Source organism: Pieris napi, chromosome 18 (assembly GCF_905475465.1).
Source record: "Pieris napi chromosome 18, ilPieNapi1.2, whole genome shotgun sequence".
NCBI lineage: Eukaryota > Metazoa > Arthropoda > Insecta > Lepidoptera > Pieridae > Pieris > Pieris napi.
The window spans coordinates 7,868,295-7,886,608 of NC_062251.1; the positions used below are offsets into that span (position 1 = coordinate 7,868,295).

Here is an 18,314-nt window from a genome sequence, read left to right on the forward strand (position 1 = left end):
TCTATTAATGAAAAAAGTGATGATGAAGTAGTGAAAGAAAATGAGTAAGTACTTTATAAATTACTAGATGAAAAACTCTTACTTGGCTTTAAAAACAAAAATAACTAATAATAATAATAATAATTTATATAATTTTTTGTTTTTTAAATAACGATATAATATTATAAATTGTCATATTTGTGTACGATAGCGCAATAAATAAACATTGTATTCTACCTCATAAATGATAGTACTTTTATACTTATAATTAAACACCACGTTAATATTGAAGTTTTCACTTCTGCCGGCACTCCCGGAGTGCTAGTGTTTTTTTTTTCTGTATATTGTTTTCATGCGGCAAAATGGTGTTCAAGTGGAACGATCAAAATACATTACTTTTTTTGGAGAACTTTAAAAATTATCAATACCTTTGGAACCACAAAATTGTTGAATACAAAGACCGAACAATGCGGGCAAACTCTATAAAATCTCTAATCAGTGATTTAAACTTAGAGATTACTGCAGAAGATATTAAACATAAAATAAAAACGATAAGGACCCGGTATACAACAGAATTAACCAAAATAAAGCAGTCTACTAAAAGCGGTTGCTCTTCTGACGATGTCTATGTACCGACCCTGTACTGGTTTAAACATGCAGAATTTTTAAAAAGTGTATGCGTCCACGGCAGAGTACATCAAGTCTCGTAAGTAGAATCTTTTATCAATCCATACTAATCCATATCCATAATATTAATCCATATCCTAGTAACTCTGTCTGTCTGTTCGATAAGCGACCACTACGTGAACAGAAGCTAGGTAGGTACCTACTTAATACTAAGGCGAGGCGGTACTTCACTCCGGGCCACCGCATGCAACTATATAAAGCGCAAATTCGGCCCCACATGGAATACTGCTCTCACCTCTGGGCGGGGGCTCCCCAGTACCAGCTCCTTCCACTTGACCGTATACAACGCAGAGCGGTTCGAATCGTCGACGACCAATCCCTCTCCGAGCGGCTTGATCCTTTGGCGTTGCGTAGAGATGTGGGGTCACTCTGCATCTTCTACCGCATTTACCATGGAGAGTGTTCAGAGGAGTTGTTCGGATTAATACCTGCAGCTGAATTTCATCATCGGACGTCGAGACAGAATACGAAATTCCACCCGTATCACCTCGACGTCCGCCGTTCCACAACTGAGCGTTTTTCAAGGCAGTTTTTGCCGCGCACAACCACTATGTGGAACCAGCTGCCCACTGAAGTATTTCCGAACCAATTCGACTTAGGGTCCTTCAAGAAAAGAGCGTACCTATTCTTAAAAGGCCGGCAACGCACTCGCGAGCCCTCTCGCACTGAGAGTGTCCATGGGCGGCGGTATCACTTAACATCAGGTGAGCCTCCTGCCCGTTTGCCGCCCGTTCTATAAAAAAAAAAACTTTTTGCACTGACAATGGAATTGCCTTTTCATAGATTCGAAATTTTGATACTAATATTCCAAAAGAGTTTTCGACCACTCGTCGAGCTCTTGACAGCCGATAGTTAAATATTTTTTGTTTATCGCCAAACTCTCCTCTAGTATTATATGGTTTCAAAACATCCGTCCGCAAAGGAAAGGCATCATCTGCGACGATTACGCCTTCCTTTGGGAAATTTAGAAGATTCGACAACAAAGCTTCATTCAGTGTTGATTTATTAAAGACGGATGCATCATTTGCCCTTCCATTTGTCCCAACATCTATACAAATAAAATTATAATTCGCATCTACTACTGCAAATAGATGAATACTAAAATTCTTTTTGTAGTCGAAATATTCAGAGCCTGAACTTCCTGGGCATCTTACCAATTTTCCATCCATTGCACCACAACAGTTTGGAAAGTTCCATAATCTATAGTAGTCTTCCATTATGTAATTCCATTCATGTTGACTTCCAGGAACCTGTAATAATAAAAGTGTCAACATTTTAATTACAGGATGCACCACAGACTCAAAATGAAGACTCTGCTGAATCTGAGCAGAATCAAGCTGGCAGTGAGGAACAGAAGACGCCAAATTCTGAGATTAGTACAATAATTTACAACCAAGTCAAAAGAACAAGAGGAAGAAGGATAAAATAATTATTAGTAAAAAGTTAGTCTTGCAAGCAAAATGCAAAATGGGATATCTTGGGTTTTTAATAGACATTCAGAGTTTGAAATACTTGTACCGAGAATTGGTTCAACAGAATAAAGTGATGAATTACATGTCAACATACAGGTTCAGTCAAGACCACTTAGAACTTTTTTTCGGACTAATAAGGCAACATGGCGGGCGCAATAATAACCCTACCACCGAACAACTCCGTGGCATATATAAAAAGCACTCTGCCATCTAGAACTACGGAGCAGTTTCACGGGAAATTGTTTGCCAATTGATAACTTTTCAATTTTGGGTTGTTCATCAGCCCTTGAAAAATATTGACATTCTCTCAAGTGTTTTAGATGAAGAAAATGGTATAAGCGATTTGTCAAAGCAAATTGTCGGATACATTTCAGGGTGGGTTGTTGTTCACGCGCACAGCTGCCGAGTTAAGAACTTCTATGATTTTTATATAGATGACCCATATCTATAGAAAAGTCATAGAAGTTCTTAACTCGGCATGTTTGCCTATCCATAAATTCCGAACTAACTGTCCTCAGATATTTCAACACAACACTGAAACTCAAGGCCTTGATCTTTGTAAAGAGTCTAGTGTATTGGGTGTCCTGTGGGCCCCGGACACTGACACATTACGCTTCACCCTAAATGTTGATTGTACTCAACAAAAGGTCACCAAAAGAGTAATTTTATCAAATACGTGTAAAATCTTTGACCCGCTGGGGTTAATCAGTCCCTGCACTATTGCTTTAAAAAATTTGCTACAAAGGTTGTGGCTCCTCAAGCTTGATTGGGACGATCCAGTCCCCACTGAAATAAATAATGTGTGGCAAAAGATGATAGGTAGCCTTAACTCTTTACTTACAGTTAATGTTCCCAGATTCGCGCTATGCGCTTCACCCATTTCCACAGAGCTTCACTGCTTTGTAGACGCATCCCAGAATGCCTACGCTGCCTGTCTCTACTTACGTTCAGTGGACCCCAAAGGCATAATATCCACTGCATTACTCTGTGCAAAGACACGTGTTTCCCCGATAAAGCCATTAATAATACCGCGTCTTGAGCTATGCGCGGCCTTACTCGGAGCTCGCCTCACAGCTAAGGCGACGAGTGCTCTTCGGTGCGATATTGATTGTACCTATTATTGGTCTGATTCCACCATAACATTAGCGTGGATAAATTCACAACCTCAGCTTTTGAAGGCACTCGTGTGCAATCGAGTAAACGAAATTCGTGAGCTCTCAGCTCAATCTCTATCATCGTGGAGATACGTACCCACAGCTATCAATCCCGCCGACATGGCGTCGCGAGGTCTAGAACCTAGTAATTTATCAAAGTCTGATTTGTGGTGGCGCGGACCCTCCTTCCTTCTAAGTCAGGAAACGGAGTGGCCACAAGCTCCTAAATCTAAAATAAATTTATCAGAATTGAAAAACAATATTCAAGTTCATAATGCACTAAACACATCTACCTTTGTTGACTTTGCTAGGTATTCAAACCCCAATCGGTTAATAAGAAGGTTATCAAGTTGTGGCCAACTCCACCAAGAGTGACGTTAGCAGACCCAAATTTTAACGTACCTAACAAAATAGACCTCTTACTGGGAGCGTAGGTATATTGTCATATTTTAACTGAAGGCTTAATAAAGTGTCCGCAAGGAACACTCCACTCCGGATCGCCGAGGTGTTCGGTCGCATTGACTGGTGAACCGTATCAATAGTACGGAGCAAGAGTGTGAGTAAGACGCTACGCAAAGAACGAAACGCATATACACCACATTGCCCGTCGTTGCGTGGGCTCCGCCTTCTTTACACGCACACCACGATCCCTACACACGTTGCCTCGACGCCGCGCACCTCTACACCTGCGCAAGCGCAACCTGCCCCAACGATCAACGTTTCGACCCGACGGCAAATTTAGGCCTACGCGTTAATTTAATTATTTAGTCCTGCAAAATGTCAACTGTGCGCACGCCTCCCGATACTAAATTGATTGCAACCACAACGACACCGCTTAACCGTTACGCCTCTGACCCACAATTGGACACTTTAGGATGTAAAATAGACAATACTGACCAATTTTCGTTTATCTCGAGGAGAACAAAGAGGAAACATAATGAAATTACAGACGGAATGTCTCAACTTCTTAGCATGTTTAATGAATTTTCATCAAAACAGGATACAAAGATGGCAAACTTAAATGCTTCTATCACCACTGTAATGGAACAAAATATAGACATCCAAAAAACAGTTGAGTTTATCTCTAGTAAATATGATGAAATGTTAATAACAATGCAAAAGCTCCAGGAGGAAAACCTGTCATACAAGAAGCAGATAAATTCACTAGAGACTAAAATAGACATGCTGGAAAAAAACTCCCACGCTACAAAACTTGAAATTCGTAATGTTCCTTAGTCTGGAATAGAGAACAAAGAGACCCTCACACGTATAGTGAAAAATATTGGTACTGCCGTTGGCCTAAACCCCACCCTGGCATCGAGTGAAGTAAGAGATATTTACCGTACGAAATCCTCTTCAATAATCATCGACTTCACCACGACATCAATTAGAGACTCACTCCTAGTTAAATCCAAATCCTTCAATAAGGAAATGAAGGGGTCGAAAATGCCACTGCTAAATACGTCCCATTTAAATATACCTGGGCCCGCCCACACTATATTTTTTTGTTATTTAGTTATTTGTGAGTAGCTTGCAATTATCGGTTGGGCGAACTATAGTGAATATCTTTTAAATGTTATTGTAGGCTTTTTATAACCTCTTCAATAATTATTGGAGGTCACTTTGAAAATGGAATTTGGGGTTCAAAGTTCCTCTAGTGTGGGGCTAGTTGTTCCGGGGAACAACGTGCCCCGTAATGAAACACGTAAATAATAAAACTAATATTTTTTTTAGGATGAGAAACTATAAACGGAAAACCGAAAGGGGCAAGGTTTCGATAGACCTTTTGCAGTGGGGAGCTGATGCTGTTATTCAATCTGGTCGTAAGTTTAAAACGGTAGCTCGGGAACTAGAAATATGTCATATGACATTAAAAGTTGAAAGCCGGTTTAACACCAACTGTGGGTTACTATTCTAGACAGGATTTCAATCACGACCAGGAGAAGACATTGGCAGATTATTTGTTAAAATGTGCATCAATTTACTTTGGTCTCTTGCCAGAAGAAGTGAGGAAGTTAGCATATAGTTGTGCTGTTAAATTTGACATGCCTAACATTCCAGTCTCTTGGCATAGAAATAAGGAAGCTGAAGCTGATTGGTTCAGGGGTTTTCTGAAAAGAAATCCGAAGAAAAGAAGAAGCTGTTAAACCCTTACCTAAAGCACCACCGAGATCATCTACAACAAATATGCGACGAATAAGAAAATCAGCAATACTGACAGATACGCCTGAAAAGAATGCTTTGGCTGAAGAAAAAGCAAGAAGAGGAAAGAGCAATAGGAAAATAAAGGGGAAGGAAATTCAAAAAAAAGTCGGAAAGAAAAAGGCAACCGGTGAAAACAAGCGCAATTCTATAGTGACACGTTAATCCGTAAATGGTAAAGAAAATGCGACTCGGAAAATCCTGCAGGAAGTTGATCATGGAAGTGATAGTGAAGAAGACAGCCTGGAATGGTATTGTTTAATATGTTGCGACTCATATTCTAATTCACAACCAGGTGAACAATGGATTGAATGCGTCATGTGTAAGAATTGGTCTCATTTAAAATACCTAAAATCTAAAGATGTTTATTACTATGTTTGTCCGAATTGTAATTCTGACGACGAAATCTTTAAATAATTAATTTTTAAGCACTGCGAGACTGAAATAAAACTATAATTTAAGTAAACCTTTAATTAGATTATTGATCTCAGTAAAGAAAATGCTATGAGACTGAATATAGAAACTTTTGTTGGAAATGTTAAAATTTGTTGATTTATCTTTTTGTTTTAATTAAAATAAATGGTTTGGTTTTTTGACAAATTGACGTTTGTCAAAGTTGATTAATATTATAGATGTTTATTAGATATAAGCCCTAATTTAATTTTTATTTACTTAAAATAAATAATAATAAAATAATATACATTGAAATAAATAACTTAACTTAACTCAGCACATTTCGAGGCAAATCATTTGTATGTGACGCCACTGGGTCTTCGTAAATTAAAACCTGATGCCATACCAGCTTTTCGGCCAACAACGGAACCATCAATAGGTAAACAACCTGCTGATCAAAATAGACCTAGTTCACCCCTATGCGATATAAATATGTCGGATACAGATTCCGTTTTCGATACACCGAGAAAAATTCGCCTAAAGAAACAATTACACATTGAAAAAAGCAAAAGAGAAAAATTCAGAAGAGAGAATATGAACCTGAAAAAAGAAACAAGTATTTTAAAACCAAAAATAATTCTCTGCGAGAGTTAGTTAAGTCCTTGAATATAAAAAAAATTATTAATAAAGAAGATTTAAATGAATTAGAAGGGAAAGCTGCGGAGGCAAACAATGACTTTTTTGACTGACTTGTGAAAAAAGGAAAAGAATTCCGCCAACTCTAAGAAAATTTTACGCAACGTTGCATTACTATTCTCCGGCTGCCTACAAGTACGTTAGAGGCAAATTCAACAATACGTTGCCGCATCCGCGTACTATTTCCAAGTGGTACGAGAAAAGTGATGTCTCTCCTGGATTCACTCAACAGGCATTTGAAAAACTTCATCAAAAATCTAAAACGAAAACAGTTAAGCCGAATTTACATTACGAAACTAGTGGCTCGGAATTAGTTTTATGACATAAATTTCATCAACAATTTCACGTGTAAATTTACAGTTTCATAATGCATGCATCGGTTTCGCGACACTGGATAAATTTCGTGCCATGCGCATATTTTTTGTAAACCTAATGTCACGCAACTACTTTCACGATGAAAACGCGACACGAAACTAGTGTCGCGAAAGCATTTGCACAGGGCAGACGTGTGTGTTTGAGTGCATCGTGCAGCTAAATGACCGCCAAAATGGCAAACCAACGTTGGTCAGTTGATAAAAATATAAAATTCATTAACGAATACCAGCGTAACGAGTGTCTTTGGGATCCAAAACACCCTCAATATAAAAATAGAGATGCTAGAGAGGCGGCCTACAAAATTATTATGGAAACCATGGAAATGGACACTGTGAAAGAAGTTGTAAGCAAAATACGGATACTTCGTAATACTTACAACAACGAACTATTGAAAGTAAAAAAATGTAACACGACGGGTATGGGAACTGCTGAGGTGTACGTGTCTAAAATACCGTGGTTGTCTCATATGCATTTTTTGAAAAACATTGATAGTTACACCAGAGAAAATACAGAAAATTTGGTTAGTTATTATTTTATTATATTATGTACCGTCAAATGCGCCAACTTTGCCCGCTTTTTTAGAATAATTGGAATTTGTGTAAAAATTTTCTATGGAGACATTAGTATTTTATTTTACCTATAGCTGGCCGAAGGTCATGTGCATGTATAAGTATAAAAAAAGTTAGTAAAAGACAATGTTTTACCCAATATTTTTATTGATTTTACTACTTGGCAAGTTATCAGTACTTTTTGAAACATTGCCCATGTAGGATATTGACTAAACTATAACACTTATTCAGAAAACATTTAAGTCCATTAAAAGAATGTAGGCAAAGATGTTGTTTTCTTTAAAAACTTTGTCAATACCATCGAATTTCTAAAAGAAAAATCACTGGGCAATGTTACCCAGATATTTTCGACATTTTCATACAAATCACACTTTGTCTTAGAAAAGTGATAGGGTTGGCACATTTAAGTAAAATGGTATAACGAAAATATGTAGCTATGTATTGAAGATCCTTTTGTTATTTCATCAGTAATAGGCTAAACAATAATATAAAATAAAATTATTTGGGATATAACATCTTAATTATTAGCAAATTATGCATTTTAATATCATATGTAAATTATAATTTATTAAAAAATATATTTTTTTTACATATTTCAAATCACTCACGTCTACGAAATATAAATTTAAATAAGAAAATCACAAATAAATTAATAATCTCCTAATATAACTTTGAAACATGATAAAATTTAAAAGTCTGCATTTGCATGTGACAACCCTGAGTACTTTTTGGCGGTGGGCAATGTTGTCAAACATATGTAGCAACATTGATGGATAACATTTCCCTTTATAATAATTCTAGTTTTATAAGACTTACAATTATGTCACCAGGATTTAAATTATTCTACAATTCATTTCATATTACATGATGTGTCAAATGTTTACCCACGTTTTCGTAAAGCCGCATTTATATTTATCTGACGTGTTGTGTTGTGATGCATCAGAACGGTATCAGTTTCATACATTTAATATGGAAGCGTTCACATTTATTCAATGCGGTGTGTTATGACGGCTTCTGATGTGTCGTGTCACAGGCGATCCCGGTCCGCGTCAGAAAGGGTGAGGTGCGGGGGGCGGTGCCGTGAGACGTCATACCGCATCAGACTAGTGTGCACGCGCCAGTGTTGTGTTATTACGCGTCAGAAATGGACGAAGAGCAACTAATTGAATACGTAAGACAACTTAAAGTGATTTATAATCCAAAATGTAAAGAATATAAAGATCAAGTTATGAGAGCAGCTATTTGGGAAGAGATAGGAGAAAAAATGAAACAACCTCGTAAGTAAAGTGCTTTTATTTAATTATACCGAGTTCTACTTTGTTTAATTCTATTTTTATGGTGTTATGTATAGTATTTTGGATGATTTTGTTCCCAGGAAACAGCGATGCAGTGTAAATTCTAGGTAGCTGAAATTATTCGCAACATAAAATTAAAAGCACGGCTGCACAAGCAATACAAAATTAGTGGTTTGTCAAGTGATTACGAAATGTTCGCCCAGTGTAGGGCGACGGTTAAACAGATGATAACATCAACCCATGAAAAATACCAGGATAATGTGCAACGCAATATCACGAGAGATCCCAAATCTTTTTGGGATCATGTAAGATGTAAAAAAGGCTCTGTTAATCATAAAACGATTACTAAGAACGGTAATAATTAAGCGGAATCTGAATGTGCGCACGAATTTGCGATTTTTTTTAAATCGGTCTACAGTCCGCGGATAGCAAAATTAGACTGGGAGGCGGCCGTCGCGGAGAGCGTGGTAAGCAGTGCCCGAGTACATATTTCAAGTTTTGACACAAATCAGGTGAGGGAGGCACTAATAAAGCTCAACTCGTCGTGCGGCTATTGAATAGAGTGGACGTGTGCTCAATTTTATAAGAAAAATAGTTAACTGTGATTTGCTAAAGTGATCCTTATATCGTTGTAACAGAGTGGTTTTACGTTTGGCTCTGTAAGTTATAAGCCCTTTAGTGTCGTACACCCAACACGTAAATGACGCGCTGCGCGTGATTGTGCTCAACCGTGTAAGCAGGACAACTAGATTTCTACACCATCTCACCATTCATACAGTGAATACAACGTGCATTAATGGGAGTTTAATATCACTATCATTGCGGTCGACTACGCTGATACCTCTGTACTTTGTTATCGCATAATACCCTGCCACATAATTGTTTACCGGCGATACTCAAACCAGCTGTTTCGTTAAATGATATGAAATAATTAAGTTCGTACATCTACATAAATTCCATATAAACACCAAACTGCATAAATAAGACTTTAAAACATATTAACAAGTAGTTGTTCATAGATATGAGTGTTTTAAGGTCGCCCAATGATGCGATTAGAGGAAGTTCTCAGCCGGATCTATCAAAGATTTCCACCGAAGCAAGTGACACCCAGATTACCTTTCGCAAAAGGAAACAACCATCCCATCGTGACTGTGACTGCAAAACAGAAGTACAGGAAATGCGAAAAGAGATATCACGAATTACTGACCTGCTGGAAAGATTTGTTGGATCCAACGAACAAAATATGACAGCTATGCGTGAAAGTATTACGGAATTGAAAAATGAAATTTCATCTATACCTAAAATCGACAACCAGTGGTGCAGCTACCGAACAAATTGCAATAAAATCTCAGATCTCACAACTTGAAAATAAAATTTCTTTTGGCGAACAAAAAATTAAGTCCTTAGAATCCGAGATCGTAACGTTAAAAACACCTGTAAATTCATCCGTATGTACACAATCGATGATATTAGAACAAGAAAATATTTTACAGGAATTATTTGAACGCAATAACCGAGAGAAAAATATTATTCTGGTAGGACCTCTTCTATTTATTATTATGATAAATGACCTGCCGGGAGTACATTCTGACGTTCATCTGACGAAGACATTCCAAGCCAGCAAATCGGATCGATTGCTTCAACTTCTAGAGGACATAGCGTAAAGAAAAAAAAAGAAACACTTCTACAAAAACAAGAAAAAATTATAAAATCTGCTGACGCAATGTTATCAAATAAAGAAGAAGAACACTGGGAAATATTTGGAAAGTCTGTAGGCTTGCAATTAAAGGATATAAGTGGAACACAACTGATATTTACTCAAAAAATTATATCCGATGTAATTTATAATGCTAAACTTGAACGACTCTCTGAAGATTCTTGTCTACTCGTCACACCATCGGAAATAAGACATACATTGAACAGATACAACTATCAGATACCCTTCATCCAATCACAAGTATCAAGTTATTCTTCCCCGTCCCCATACAACCGACAATCTCCTAACTTACCACACAAACGTCCATCATCTCGCAATTATCCATAACCCTCACCGAGTCCTTCATCATCATCTACAACACAGTATCATCCATCGCCTCACTATTCACAATCACCTCGTTACCACAGCCAACTAGGCCAATCGCCACAACACATAATTGAATCACCACAACAAGAAGTTCAGTCGCCACAACAGACAATCCAATCTCCAGAACACACTCAGTATTTGCATATTTGATAATTTTTCTCGCAAAAGTAAATCTAAAAAACTCTTTCACCCATTATTTTCTTTTCTTTTTTGTATTTAAATTAATAGACGCGGCAAGAGCTATGGCGATTTTCTGGTGCTTTGAAAGTTTTCCCATCGCGTGTACGACACGAAATATCTTCTTAGTTTCAGAAGCTATATGAAAACAATGAATGCTCATCAAAAAATTAATTTTAAAGTCGGTATGCTTCAATTGGTAAAAAAGATTACCATGGGAAACGAACCATCGCCATCAACGTTCCGGTACACTAACTATTACCAACAAAGTGAAGATTCTTCAGGGTCGTTTCCAATGGCTGGAAATAACTTATCTCCATCACCGACTTACGTTCCATCTTATCAAAATATACACGTGCCCAAAGTATCACCAATATATTTGCAGAGTCCATCTCCATCACCACCAACTTTATCCATCTTCGCAGCAGCAAAATGTGCCCCGTAAGAATACCAGGAAGCCTATTATTATCCACTCAATTTCTAGTGTGACACCTCCCCTATCAACTACCAAACAAAGCCCTAAGCAAGATTATCCTGGTGAGATGTCTATACCAAATACTAGTGTTGAAGACAATGAGGCTACACAGTTTATAGTTCAAGATTCACAGGAGGGAAAAATGCAAGAATTCTTAAACTTTAAGTAAATTTAAAGCGTAATGTTTGTACAATATCTTAATTTTTATTACAATAAATACATACATACCTTAATGTTATGGTCAATTTTTCTTCTGTATTCAAACACAATCTCATGTGCGAATTTTGCTTTTTTATTTTATCTCGTATGCTATTATGAAGCTCATCAAAGGATTTCATTGACATCCTGTAATATTTGAAGAATTCTTCTGGGTATGCCCGTAACTTTGCTCTTTTGACATAGAATTGACTCTCAGTTAATCTTTGGGTATTCAGTTGATGCACCCAATGACGACGTTTTATGCCCTTTTTGTCTAGCGCCAATAAAAGAGCAATGAGCATCAATTCGTCTTCGTCGTCCATAGTCGTGCGTTATCAGAAGCGTCTATGATCGAACTGATGCGTGCGCTCTCCACACGGAATTCTTGGTTAGGAAACCTGATCAGGATTTCTGATATATTATATAGTATATTTACAACTTTACTGTTGTTGTAGGACACTCTAAAACGCAGCTTAAGAAAGAAAATGTCTATTCTTACACGTGGACGGAAGATATTTTACCAAAAGCCTCCAACGAAATTGCAAGCGCTGTCTTCCACAGCTTGTGTCAGTTGAAAAATATGAACAAGCTACCAAAATTCGGCTCGTTTGTGATGGGTGCAGTGGTCAGAATAAAAATAGTATTGTTTTAGGGATGGCCTATTAGATTTAGACACTGCCAAACACCTGCCCATTTACATCGTATGAAGATAATTGACAATAACAAATGCACTTACTGTGAAGCTGATGGGGCAGACTTGACCCATGTCGTTATGAGATGTCCCAAATTTAACATGCAGAGACTAGCTCTTGTGGCTGATATAGGAGAAGCTTTGGATACAGAGGAGGAGGAGAATGAGGAGATCACGAACACTTCGGATTCAGATGCCTTGGAAGAAACGGTTGATTCAAACTTGACGTCAATGCCTGAACAGATAATGACAGCTGACACCTGTCATCCTTGGAATGCTGTACCCCGCCGCGTTCAAGATATTTTAGCAAACCAAAAATTATATAAGTGTTTAATTAATTTTATAACCACTAAGTACAGATTAACGTGATGGAATCATCGGGTGCAACATCAGTGCCTGAAAAAGAAGCAGCGCATTCAGAGTTAGATGTTACTGAAAATTTTTCTGCTCAGAGTCCTGCGGCTTTCACCTCAATTACTGCTTCAACTTCGTCTGCTCATGGTTCGGCATCTAAACGGCAAACAAAGCGGAAAAATAATGAAGATCTAACAAAAGACGTTTTGCAATCCGTTCAGGAGCACTTTAAACGGCCAACATATCAAGAGGATCGCTACGACATTATCGGAAAAATGGTAGCATTGAAACTTCGAGAATTTAAAAATAAACAGCAACAGTTGTTGGCTGAAAAAATAATAAATGAAACTTTATTCGAAGCTGAGATGGGAAATCTTACAAAGTCACATAGAGTAATGGCTCCAAAAAAAATGATACTAAATGATTTTTGATTACGGTCAAGTAGTTCAACTTTTATACCATCACCATCTCATAACTCTTTGCCATCACCATCTCATAACTCTATGCCATCACCATTACAATATACAGGTACTTCAAATCAGTCACCCATACATCAACCTCAGTACTATCAAGCAGGCATACTAGCACCTCAGATGACAAATATAGTACCACAAACAAACACATCTTCATATGATCAAGAAATTCAAGAGACACAAGCAATAAATGCTATGGGTGATACTACGGTCCAACTATCAATCCCGGACTGGACAGAGGAAACAGCGGGGTCATATGTATCGCGATTTACATTGAACAATAATTGAAATTTGTAGTTTGATGACAAGATGATTTTAATAAAAAATAAATAAATAAAACATGAGGAGTTAAAACAAAAAGTGGCTTATACCTGTGTTTGAAAATAAAAACAAAGTAATGTGTACATTTTGCAAAACGGAATTTAATGCGAGAATATTTGAAATTAAGCGGCATTTGGAATCAAAAAAACACACAGAAAAACTTAAACCGTTTTCCTCGGGCCAGGGAATACTTTCTATAGAAAATTTGATACATCTGAGAAACTAGAAGTATATCGTGCTGAGGCTCTTCTGTCAATGTTTGTGCCTGAACACACTGCAGTTATACCCATAGACCACCTTAGCTCACTGTGTGCAGACTCAGAAACAGTTTGCGAATTAAAACTTCATCGTACAAAGTGTAGTGAAATTATTAAAAATGTTCTGGCGCCACATTTTATATCAATCTTGAAACAGGATATTGGTGACAGTAAATATAGTCTAATAATTGATGAATCGACGGACATAACTGTACACAAGTACCTAGGTATTGTTATAAGGTATTTCAGTTCTTCAATGAAGAAAATAACGTCTACGTTTTTAGCGTTGAGCCAATTAGAGACGTGCGATGCTAGCGGTATTGTAACTGCCATTATTAAAACAGTGCAGGATGAGATGGGCTTGAAGATTGAAAATTTAGTGGGACTGGGCACCGATAATGCCGGTGTTATGATCGGAATTAATAAAGGAGTTTATAAAATTTTAAAAGCATTGATGTCTTGTAACACGCCGTATGATTTTTTTTCATTTTATTTTACATTAGATCTAAAAAAGTAAATTGTAGAACAAAGTAACTTATACGCAGCCCAGAAACAAATCTCCAATCCTGAAATTATAAATGAAAATATCCTAAATAAATTCAGTTATAAAATTTCCAAACACTAGGGCTTACTGGAGTGAAAAATTTGGTTATGATCACATAAAAATACTAATACGAGTGCAGTAACGCGGATTTATACCACAAACTAATGGCAGACTTTGAAATTGTTGGTGTTAGACGTTTTATGAAAAGAACTGGTGATGGTCTGGAACCCCTCACTACTATAAGCGTTACCTTTGTAGGAACTGTTCTCCCTCGGTATGTTTATTGAGACAACTGGCATTACAGAGTTTTCACTTACAGTCCGCCTCTCATGCAATGTTTTAAATGCATGAGATTTAGTCACAGTGCCAAAGTATGTCGAAATGATAACTATAAGGAATGCTCAGCTGAATTTTTGAAGTGTGTAAACTGTGGACCACTTGGCAGTATCCAGGTTTTGTCCTCAAAAAGCAGCTCAGATTAAAAAACATGAGAATAATTATTCATCTAAAATGTATTCAACTGTATTATTGTCAAGTGATTTTTCTCCGTTACCTAATAATAAATCAGTTGTAAGTTAGCTCACAATAAATAAGCTCCATCTACTGTCCAACCTAAGAAACAAAAGTTATCAAAAAAATTCTTTATATAGTTCAACTCCAGTCCAGTCTGTTCCTTCTAATATTGGTTCTTATTATCCGCTCATTACAGATGATCAGTTCTTGAGTAAAATTATGAAAATTTTTAGTTATGTTAGGTAATTCTAATACAGCTCACATTAAGGATATCTTAATTCCATACTTAACAAAATAATGCATTATTTATGGTGCGTTCCACTAAGCGCTCACGACGATCAAAATGCTTCTTTAGCCATTCCACATACGGTCACGGCGAAAACGTCACTCATGACGTCATGACTAATGCTCACGCAACGCTCACAACGACCCATCTACAGAGGTGGGTCGTTGTGAACGTTGAGAATAATTTGGCGCAATTTTTGAAATTGTTTTTGAAATATGATATTCAAAGTTTAAAGATGGCGACAAGAAAAATATCATTATATGATTCTGAAAGAGAAATTGTAGTAGAAGCTATCGTTTCTGAAGCTGAAGCTGCTCGTGCAGAAAGAGGTAAATTATGCAATATAAGTTTAATACAATTGATTTTAGTTTATATTCAACAGCTATTTATACATTTTTCCTGAATAATGGATAGCATAACCTAACTCAATGTAAACGATATTTATTTTCATTAATAATATATATATATATTTGGTAAATTTATTTTATTTGTAGATGTATTTTTAGCAACTGAGCTGTTAAGAAAAGCTGAAGCTTCCGCATCTGTTCAAGTAGATCAAGAATTTATTTAAGAGTCTTCAGAGAGTTTTATTGAAGAACGACTTGATAGTGATAATCTCAACTCTGAAACTCTAGAATTTGAAGGTTTAATGAACATCTGAAATTCTATTATCATTTTATTTCATATAATATATTATGCGAGAATTTTAATTATATTTATTTTTTTTTGCACAGGAGAAACTTCAGCATACAGGTGGAACTCACCCTGCGTATTATTATTATTGGAATTATATAGGTCTATGGAAGGAACTCTGAACAGTGGAAAAATTTCTCAAAAACAAGTATGGAATAAAATATCCCAAGATATGAAAAAAAAAGGATACGATGTGACCGGACCGCAATGTCATTCTAAAATAGGAAGCCTAAAAAAAACATATAAATCTACTAAGGATCATAACAATAAGTCAGGAAATAATAGAAAGACATGGCAGTTTTACGATGTTAGTACAAATTACTCAATATTTTCATAAATTTTACATTTACTTGAATATTTTATAAAACCAATAAACAATTTTCTTATTCATGAAATATATTTTATATAATTAATTTTTATAATATACTTTTGGTAGATTATGGATGAAATTTTTGGCAAAAAAGCATGGTGCAATCCAGTTGCAGTTGCATCTTCTACTGGTCTGTCATTGAAAGAAGCAGAAAATAATGGAAATACCAAAGGAGAATGAATCCACCTCCAACTAATGATTGGGCCACGAAACGAGATGGCCATAAAATTGCCAGAGAACGCTTGATTAATTATATTCAGCAGGAAGTTATTACAAATCGACGAGTGATGTCATTAGCTCACTTGAAATATTGTTATGCTGAATTTGTAAAAGAAATTTATGAACACGCAAATTTAGAAGCTACCACATTTAGCAATCAAGCTCTCAAGGACTATATACAAACTCAATTAAAATACAAAATATCATTGGTCAATATTTCAAATCAACAATATTTTAGATCATCTGAAATCGATATTGAAACAATCGATGATGAAGAAATTGATGGTTCAAATTATTGAAGAGTATGTATGCAGAATGTATTCATTAAAAACAAAGAATGATCTTAATAAAAGACGATCTTATTTTAAGCACGATTTGATCTTAACAAATATGAGTTATTTGAGAAAGGGTATAAATCAAAAAATGACAGTGAAAAATTTTTAAAACAAAAAATCGTAGGATATGATCCTTCCAGTTTGCCACCAACAAAACAAGAATTGTTGCAACAAATTAAACGAACTGTATTCATCTGCAATGTATGGTGTAATGCACACATGGGGTGCCCCACGGAAATATTGCCAGAAAATTTTGGATGGACAATAATTGATGGTAAATATGAATATTATTGGTTTGATGGTCCCCAAAGTCCATCATTTGAAGAATTATCTTCCGACTTACAAGGTAATAACCTATTTATACTATTTTTATGTATTGATTGATTATTCATTATTATATAATTTACTTAATTTTTTCATGTTATTACAGAGTCAGATATCACGAGTGAAGAAAGTGAAACAGATGAAGATTATAGCGATGTTAGTAGCGAAGATTTATCAGATGGATCTGATGAAGATTAACTTCTTTATATATGAATACACAAATTTTTGTACCTAGATTACTAAAAAATTAAGTTATTTAAATTTTAAAAAAGATTTTTTCACTGTATCTTATTTTACAAATAGGAAAACGAAAAAATTACAATTCTCGTAGGACGTTGTTTCCATTGGGCAGAGAACACACTAACCTATTATATGATATTTTTGTCCTACAGTGAATAATGAGAAAAATGGTCTTGTGGTATTAACAATTTCTGAGCGTAGGACCGGGATAACGTACCGCGCAATTTGTAGGACAATATGTCTGTTAAATTACATGAATATTAACTAAGTAAAAAAAAAACAGCTGGTGAGTAATAATTTATGTTATCGATTCATGTCGGAAAGAGGGGACTCTTTGATCAAACCATAGATTTTGTAGGACAAATATTTTTTCGAATAATTTAGATAATTGTCTTGAGATTTAACCAAAAAAAAATTCAGTTAGTAAAAAATATTTGACAATCATCAAATCAACATATTTTATCCTTGCTACTTCTGTTAGCTACCACAATCGAGAGTTTCGTACAGGTATGGCGTCCTCGTCGTCATTGGTAGCTGAAATAAAACATCAATAAAAATTATCAAAATAAATTAAATATTAAATTACAAAATGTACTTAACAACTTCTACGTATAGACCATGTCTATTGTTCTTCGCGGCAGGCGGGGGGCGAGGCACGCGCATTCCACAGCGCGCTCCTTCAACCAGTACGGCCCACGATTTCTTAAGCGACACACGTACAACTCGCTGCCGACGCCGCGGTTTATCTTTACGAAAAATGTATACATCGTTGAGATCACACAAGTTCTATTATTTATATAGTGGTTATACGACAACGCGAACACTATATTGGTGACCCCGACGTGATAAGAGTAAGAAAAAACTACACGCCACGCGGTCTTAGCACTTTTGCCATGCAAGACGAAAACGGAGGGGACACGGACAAAATGGAAAAGGGTG

General features: G+C 36.2%; 1 pseudogene; it reads left to right on the plus strand.

Annotated features, from left to right (window-relative positions):
• The first annotated feature begins 14,523 nt into the window (after positions 1-14,523).
• Positions 14,524-15,206, plus strand: LOC125058889 (annotated as a pseudogene).
• The last annotated feature ends 3,108 nt before the right edge of the window (positions 15,207-18,314 follow it).